At 38.4% G+C, this 8,987-nt stretch overlaps 1 pseudogene; it reads left to right on the top strand.

The window, feature by feature from the left end:
• Positions 1 to 5,904: 5,904 nt before the first annotated feature.
• Positions 5,905 to 7,108, top strand: LOC112858515 (adenosylhomocysteinase pseudogene; annotated as a pseudogene).
• Positions 7,109 to 8,987: the final 1,879 nt, after the last annotated feature.

Here is an 8,987-nt window from a genome sequence, read left to right as displayed (position 1 = left end):
AATTGTTCCAATAATATCCCATCTAGGATGATGTGTTACCTTTAGTTGCCATGTCTCTTAATCTCTTTTAATACAGGATGGTTCTTCTTCTTCTTCTCCTTCTCCTTCTTCTTCTTCTTCTTCCTCCTCTTCTTCCTCCTCTTCTTCTTCTTCTTCTTCTTCTTCTTCTTTTCTTTTTTGACTGTTATGGACTGAATGTTTGTGTTCTTCCAAAATTCATACCTTGAAGCTCTAATCCCCAGTGTGGCTGTATTTGGAGATGGATCCTCTAAGGAAGTAATTAGGGTTAAGTGAAGTCCAAGGGTAGGGCTGTGATCCAGTAGGATTTGTGTTCTTAACAGAAGAGAGACCAGAGAGTTTTCTCTATTTTGTTCTGCATACCTACAGACGAAAGGCCGTGTGAAGACACAGAGTGGTGGTAGCCATCTGCAAGCCAGGCAGAAAACTCTCACTAGAAACCAGCCCAGCAGACACTTCTATCATGGACTTCTAGACTCCAGAACTGTAGGAAAATACATTTCTGCTGCTTAAGCCATTCAGTGTATGGTATTTTGTTATGGCAGTCTGAGATGACTAATACAATGACTTTGACATTTTTTTAATTTATTTTTGAGAGAGAGAGAGAGAGCAGGGGAAGGGCAGAGAGAGAGGGAGACACAGAATCTGAAGTAGGCTCCTGGCTCTGAGACAAAGCTGGGCTTAACTGACTGAGCCAGCCAGATGCCCTGATTTTGACATTTTTAAAGAATACAGAGCAGGGGTTCCTGGGTGTTCAGTGGGTTAAGCATCTGACTTTGGCTCATGTCAAAATCTCACAGCTCATGAGTTTGAGTCTCTGGTCTGGCTCTGTGCTGACAGCTCAGAGCCTGGAGCCTGCTTCGGAGTCTATGTCTCCCTCTCTCTGTGCCTCTCTCCCACTTGTTCTCTCTCTCTCTCTCTCTCTCTCTCTCTCTCTGTCTCTTTTATTTATTTATTTATTTATTTTTAATTTTTTTTTTCAACGTTTATTTATTTTTGGGACAGAGAGAGACAGAGCATGAACGGGGGAGGAGCAGAGAGAGAGGGAGACACAGAATCGGAAACAGGCTCCAGGCTCTGAGCCATCAGCCCAGAGCCTGATGCGGGGCTCGAACTCACGGACCGCGAGATCGTGACCTGGCTGAAGTCGGACGCTTAACCGACTGCGCCACCCAGGCGCCCCTCTCTGTCTCTTTTAAAAATAAATTTTAAAAAATTTAAAAAAGAATACAGACCAGATACAGTGCTTAAATCTTAATTTTAATATCTATCAAATCTATGATCAGCTAAGAGGCTATTGCAGTTGTACAGACAATACATGATGGAAGATTGGTCTAAGATGCTGGGAAAGAAATGGCAAGATGATTCATATTCAGGATATATTCAATATTAAAGCTAAGAGGCTTCCTAATGCATTGAGTATGAGACATGAGGGAAAGAGAGGAGGCCCAGGTTCAACAGACATAACAAAAATCTATGACAGTTTACCACAAAGCAATTTCTATTTGGAAGTAATTTTCAGTCTTAGTGGCATAATATTTTTAAAAGATTTTCTATGTAAGTTTATGGAATGAAATATGACTGGTTGGCTGAATGAATAGCTTCATTTATAGCATATTTTTATTTCAGGGTAAATTTAACTTCAGGAATAATTTAAAAGCCATAAGGTAAATAAGTTAGATGACCACTTTAAGCAATAAAATTTGCAGCCAAAAATATAAGTAATGACTGTGATTTATTTGCATTGTTGTTAAGCTGATTGTTAAAGCAAGTCCAAGGGAGACTTTTCCAAAAAGGTTTTAAGCAATGATAGCATCATTAGCAAAAGTGGCTATGTCTTAAAGATTATTTTTCTTTGAAGGCAACAAAAATCAATAATACCCATAGATGATATAATAGATATTTATATCTATAAATATAAATATCTATAAGTTATATTCTTTTTAATTATTTAAATGTCCCCTCTCTTCCTGTAGAAGACTAAATTCTTTTTCTTCATTTTTCTGTTTTCTGGACATGGCTATATCTAGAGTACCCTGATGTGGTTATTAGAGAAATATCTATATCTATACCTATCTATATCTGTATACCTTTCTATATATTTGTGTCTCAACCTATCTATATTACATGTATGCCTAAATATATATGATTGTTATGAAGAGGTCATTCTCTTTAATCTGGTAATTGCTGTTGCATTGTTTCCTACTTTCTTTTAGATTTATGAATCTGGAAAAAACTTAGAAGTCATCTACTTAAACTGTCTAATCTAGTGCTTGAGGAAACTGCAATTTTCTTCCCCAATAGACCTTTACCCAGCATTACATGTAGGATAAGAACCCAGGTTCCCTGTCTTCTGGTGGTTCACTTTCTGGCTTGTAGATGACCACCTTTTATTGTGTCCTCACATGGCTGAGAGAGTGATCTTTGGCCTTTCTTTCCCTTCTTATAAGGAGACTAATCCCCTCATGGGGGCCCACCCTCATTACCTTCCATAGGCTCCACCTCCAGTTACCATCATATTGGGGATTAGAGCTTCAACGTATGAATTTGGGGGAGGGGTGTGATATAAACATTTAGTCTGTAACACTTATCAGTGTGTTTTCTTCTTTGATGGAGCTTACAGTCTAATGGGAAAAAAAATAAAAATAAAAATTTCCTGTAACTAGTGTTATAAGGTGGCAGAATAAGATCCATAAGAGAGAAGGATGGAAAGTCAACTTTAGGTACAATTTTTTGGAAAGTCCACAGTGAGGGAATGTTTGAGATCTGATGGGTCCTGGAAAGCCAGCCTTGGGGAGAGAAGAGATGTTCAGACAAAAGGAGTTTCACTTACTAAGAGTCTGAAGAGAGAGAGAGAGAGAGAGAGAGAGAGAGAGAGAGAGAGAGAGAGACATTGTAGTGTGCAAGATGCTGGAGCCAGACTCCAGACTGTAGATCTCTCAAGCCATGCTAAATGAAAATATATACAACCAATTATCAATTTTCAAACTTCACTCTGCTTGCTTTGATAATCACTAGAAAACGTAAACAACAAACATGATTAAAATGTTGGCTGAGGAAAAGAATGAAATGCAGTTTGCTAATTTACCTCTTGTTTTATTTATTTATTTATTTATTTATTTATTTATTTATTTATTTATTTATTTATTTTTGAAGAAAAGGCTTTTTCTTGTTTTATTTGACAAACATAGAAAAGGCCCTAATAATAGGCAAATATGTTTGGAATAGGTATTTGGCAAGAAGCCACTGGAAAGGTCACATTCCTAATTAATGGGGTAGACCATACATGGAGCTTAAGCCTCCAGTTCCTAATCTGCTGTCCTCTTTACTACATTGTTATCTTCAGAGTTAAGAGGGATAAATAAACAAAAAACTCCACTGAAACCTGTACTCTTAAAAACATGAATCTTCTGGGCACAGCTTCCTACTCTGTTCCAGACACTGTTGGTGGTGTTCTCTCTGAGCCCCAGCAAACTACTCCAGACCAGCAGAATGAGGCACTTACTGTCTCACACAGTTAAGCACTGGTTGAAATCCCAGGGAAATGGCAGGCTGGGGCTCTGCTCTGAGGCACCATCTGTTCTTCTGATTTGGGAAATGATTTAAGGGATTTGCAGTATTCCATTTCATCATCTGTAAAAAGCCAACTTGACAGTTCTTTTTTAACCCATGACCAATATATTCCTTGAAGACATACAGTTTCAGTTGAAAGGCAAGACAGGGAAACAGTTCAATAAGGTTAATTCTGGAAGAAAAGAAAATCTTACTTCAAAATGAAACTACACTTGCAAAAATGTTGTCATAATTTTCTGTCTCTTCAATTAAATATATTTGCCTAATTGAAGGAAGGGACTTTTTTTCCTTAAAGTTGAAATATCCATTATATCTAAAGAGAAGGTGTGACTGCTTCAAATGCAATATTCTGTTTGTACATCAAACATAGCTTCTGAAAAGTTAATAAAGGCATGTTTTGGATTCATAAGCATGATAGATGTATATGCTTTTTACAATGAAAACATTTTGTGAAGAATTATGTCTTCAGTCTGCCCTACTGTAAATTGGAGTATGGGGAATTTACAATGAATTTGAAAAATGCAGGTCTGCTTTATTTTATGTTTTCCCTAACTTATGTGGGAAATTGAGGCAATATAAAATAAGTATACTTACATCTAAAAATAGCTGCATCTCAATTGAATTGGTATAATTTGAGATTTATCCAATGAATATGGGCAGAACAAATAGATGTTTTTGATAGGAGGAGTTAAAGTATTGCTTGGAGCCCTTGCTGCTTGGGTCTTTTGGTATAGCCACTGTATTGTAGGTGGGAAGAAAAGGTTTGACTTTTTTATCTCTCCCATGGCAGGGTTGGGAAGTGGAGTAGAATAAAAGAATGAATGTGATTTAAGATGTTTAAAGGGATTGACTCCAATAAGTTAATTCTTAATTTTTAATCACTTTCTTCTTTCTACAAAATGGAAAAATAATTTGCATGTTAGTGCACATCATATTCCCTTTTTTTTATTTTTTAAGATTTATTTATTTTTGAGAGAGAGAATGCAAGTGGGGGAAGGGCAGAGAGAGAGAGAGAGAGAGAGAGAGAGAGAGAGAGAGAATCCGAAGCAGGCTCCAGCCTCCGAGCTGTTAGCACAGAGCCCAATGAGGGGCTTGAACTCACAAACTGTGAGACCATGACCCAAGCTGAAGTCAGACGCTTAACCAACTGAGCCACCCAGGCACCCCAGTGCACATCATATTCCTTAAATTTGAAGTTCTTTAAACCAACAACGCACAGAGAGAGATGTTGTTTATTTATTCTAAGGACCTAGAAATGAGACAGCTTAATGATGGTGTTTAAACAATCACCAGCTAGTCAGTTTTAAATATGCTTCCTTCCACAGTGTTCTTTATTCTGTAAATTAAATGGTAAACATACTCAGTTTACGCATATTTATTAAGTAACTACCGTGTGCCACACATGGTGCTCAATACTACTTATATATGAAATAACTATGATGTAACAACACTCACTTAATGGAGTTTTTAGTCTCATTTGGAATAAAAATACTGAAAATTTCAGGTAAGTAATTATCCCATATTTTTAAAATCTCCATTTTTTATCTTAATGAATTTTCCTGCTGTATGCTATACATTTTTCTCCCTTTCTTTTACAGCCCTACTGAAGAATAATTGAAATATAATAAAGTATAAAGTTTACAAATATGTTAAGTTTCAAAATGTGTATATACTGTGACACCATCACACAGTCAAGATAATGAACATATTCTCTATCCCCCAAAGTCTTTTCTTTTATCATCCCTCCTCTTATTTATTTCCAGCCCGCTCCCCAGCCCCAGGCACCTACTGATATTTCTCTCACTGTATTCTAGTTTATACTTCCAAGAACTTTATACAATTCTAGTATGCATTCTTTCTTGTATGGTTTCTTTCATTCAACGTAATTATTTTGAGACTTATCTATTTTATCACATGTATTAATAGTTCATTTGGTTTCATTGCTGTGTAGTATTGCAGTGTGTGGATTGCAGTTTGTTCATCCATTCATCTGTGGATGGCCATTTTTGTTGCTTCCAGCTTTTGATCATGATTATGAACAAAGTGTTCATGTGCACAATTCTTTGTGTGGATATATGACCTCATTTTCTTGGGTTAATAAGGAATGGCTGGTTCATATGATAGGTGTAGATACGCATTTTTAAGAAATTGTCAAACTTGCCTCGCCCAGTATTGTCTACTCTGTGCCTTTCCCCTTTGCCCATGTTCATCATTCCATGTGCCACCAGCGTGTTGGAGAAATTTATCTACAAAGTTGTTACATCAATATGGCTTCCTAGGGGACGCAAGGCCCTGGACATCATGGGGAATGAGATGTTGGGCCTGATGTGCATGCAGGGGATGTACTCAGTCTTCAAACCACTGAAGGGTTCCCGCATCACTGCCTGCTTACACATGACCATGGAGATAGCGGTCCTCATTGAGACCCTTGTAGCTCTAGGTGCTGAGGTGCAGTCGCTTAGCTGCAACATCTTCTCTACCCAGTTACCATGCAGTGACTGCTGTTCTAACCTGGCATCTCAGTGTACTCCAGGAAGGGTGACACAGATGAGGAGTACCTCTGGTGCATTGAGCAGATGCTATACTTCAAGGATGTACTTTCTCTCAACATGATTCTGGATGACAGAAGTGACCTCACCAACCTTATTCACATCCACAGCTCCTGCCAGGCATCCAAGGCATTTCTGAAGAGACCACAAGGGGGTCCACAATCAATACAAGATGACAGCCAATGGGATCTGGAAGGTGCCTGCAATCAGTGTCAATGACTCTGTCACCAAGAACAAATTTGACAACCTATATGGCTGCCAGGAGTCTCTCATAACAGCTTCAAGCAGGCTATAGACATGATGACTGCAGGCAAGGTGGCAGTGGTAGTTGGCTATGGCGATGTGGGCAAAGGCTGTGCCCAGGCCATGAGATATTTCTGGGCCTGTGTCATCATTATGGAGATTGATCCATTAATGCACTTCAGGCTGCCATGGAGAGTTTTGAGGTGACCACTATGGATGAGGCCTGTCAGGAGGGAAACATTTGTCATCACCAAGGGATGTATTGACATCATCCTCAGCTGACACTTTGAGCAGATGAAAGATGATTCCATCATGTCTGACATTAGACACTTTGATGTAGAGATTGACGTCAGGTGGCTGAATGAAAACACTGTGGAGAAAGTGAACATCAAACCCCAAGTGTACCGCTACTGGCTGAACAATGGGCTCTGTATCAGCCTTTTGGCCAAGGGCCAGCTGGTCAACCTGTGCTATGCAATGGGCCATCCCAGTTTTGTGATGAGCAACTCATTCACTAACCAGGTATTGGTGCAGATAGAGCTTTGGCCCCACCCAGACAAGTACTCCGTCAAGGTCTACTTCCTGCCCAAGAAGCTACATGAAGCAATGGCTGAAGCCCAGTGGGTAAGCTGAATGGGAAGCTGACCAAACTGAGTGAGAAGCAGGTCCAGTACCTGGCCATGTCCTATTAGAACCCCTCTAAGCCTGATCATTACTGCCACTGAAAACCAGGCCTGTTGTTTGTGTTTTAGCTGCTGGCCTTGCTAAGGTCCCACCTCTCTTCTCCAAGAGCAATTGGCACTGACTTTGAGGCAGGTTTGCTAATGTCCCCTGTTGTCCCCCCTACTCCATTCCCAGGCTAGTCACTCAGTCTTTAGCCTCTGCTGCATCCCTCATACTGTTCCATGTGTAGCAGGAGGAATTGAGAAGCCACTCCTCAAGCCCTGGTCATGGTATAGATACACAGGAGACACCCACAGGGAAACATGAGCTCAAGGGTTTTGAAATTGCTCACTCAGTCAGTCCTTACTTAGATTGGAGGTCAGCAGTGGTGGTCATAAAGCCCATGCAATTTACCATCTACACCCTCCCTTGGTCTATGGACTTTATATCTATGTTCTTAGTTTACTGATTCACTGTTTCTTCAGCACATGGCAGATGAGCATGAACTATAATCAAGGGCAGGGAGGAATTATTGGGAGTTTGAATGCTCCTGAGAGCTTGGCTTAGTGCTGAACATTTTCTTGTTTAAGAAATTTCTCAGAACAATGAAGTTAGTACTTTCCCTATGTTACAAGGGTTAGAATATACTGTTAAAGGACAACCAAAAAAGGACAAGGGAAGTGACAGCCAGAGGTTGAGAGGGTCCAGAGAATCATAAAAGCAGGCATAGATCTGCTACCATTTGTAACATGATGGTTCCTATCACTACCCTGAATTGAAAAGATTCATTTGGTTTATGTTTATAATGTTAAAAGAGAGCTGGAAGAGGCTGAATGGGTGGCTCAGTTGGTTGAGTGTCCGACTCTTGATTATGGCTCAGGTCGTGATCCCAGGGTTGTAGGATCAAGCCCCATGTTAGGCTCTGTGCTGAGTGTGGAGTCTGCTTGAGATTCTTTCTCTCTCTCCCTCTGTCCCTCTCCCCTGCTTGTGCTCTCTCCATCTCTCTCTACAAATAAAATAAAATAAAATAAAATAAAATAAAATAAAATAAAATAAAATAAAATAAAATAGGGCAGGAAGGTAAGTAAATAAAAATTCTGGTGCCAAAAGAAAGGAAAGAAACAAATTGCCAAACTTTTCTAGATTTGTTGATCATTTCCCATTTCTACTAGAAGCATATAAACATTCTGGTTGCTCCATATTACTAACAAAACTTAGTATGGCTATTATTTTAAAATATTAGACATCTGAATGGTTTGAATGATATCTCATTGAGGTTTTAATTTGCATATACTTTATGACTAATGTTGTGGGCAGTTTTTTGTGTGCCTATTTCTACGTGTCCATCCATATATCTTTTTGTCTAATTCAAATATTTTTCACAGTTTAAAAATTTTTGTTGTATGTTTACTTATTACTGAGGTTTGAAGATTCTTTACATTTTCTGGATATAAATCTTTTATCAACTATGTCATTTTCGAATAATTTCTTCTAGTCTTTGGTCTTTATTCTGTTAGTATCTTTCAAAGACAAGAAGTTATTCATTCTGGTGATGACCAATTTATTATTATTTTTTTCTATATGGAAAGTGTTTGTCTAATCCAGTATCAGAAATATTTTCTCTTATGTTTTCTTATGGAAGTGTTATGGTTTTAGTTTTTACTGTTAGACCTATGTTCTATTAAATTTAATTTTTGTATATGGTATTAGCTGTAGATTGAAATAATAATTATTTTTAAAATGCACATATGTGTCATCTATTGAGTGTTATCTTTTGTACATGTTGTGAGCTATAGATTGAAATAATTCTTCTTTTTTAACAAATAAATACATGCCATTTGCCTTTCCCCACAGAATTGTCTTTGCCTCTTTTCTGTACTCTATTCTTTTCTATTGAACTCTTGTCTATATTGAAACCAATACTGTGCTGATTTGGCTATT

Source organism: Puma concolor, chromosome B1 (genome assembly GCF_028749965.1).
Source record: "Puma concolor isolate L17-30 chromosome B1, mPumCon1.1.hap2, whole genome shotgun sequence".
NCBI lineage: Eukaryota > Metazoa > Chordata > Mammalia > Carnivora > Felidae > Puma > Puma concolor.
The sequence above is the reverse complement of the archived record's forward strand: the minus strand, read 5'-3'. Positions and strand labels throughout refer to the sequence as shown.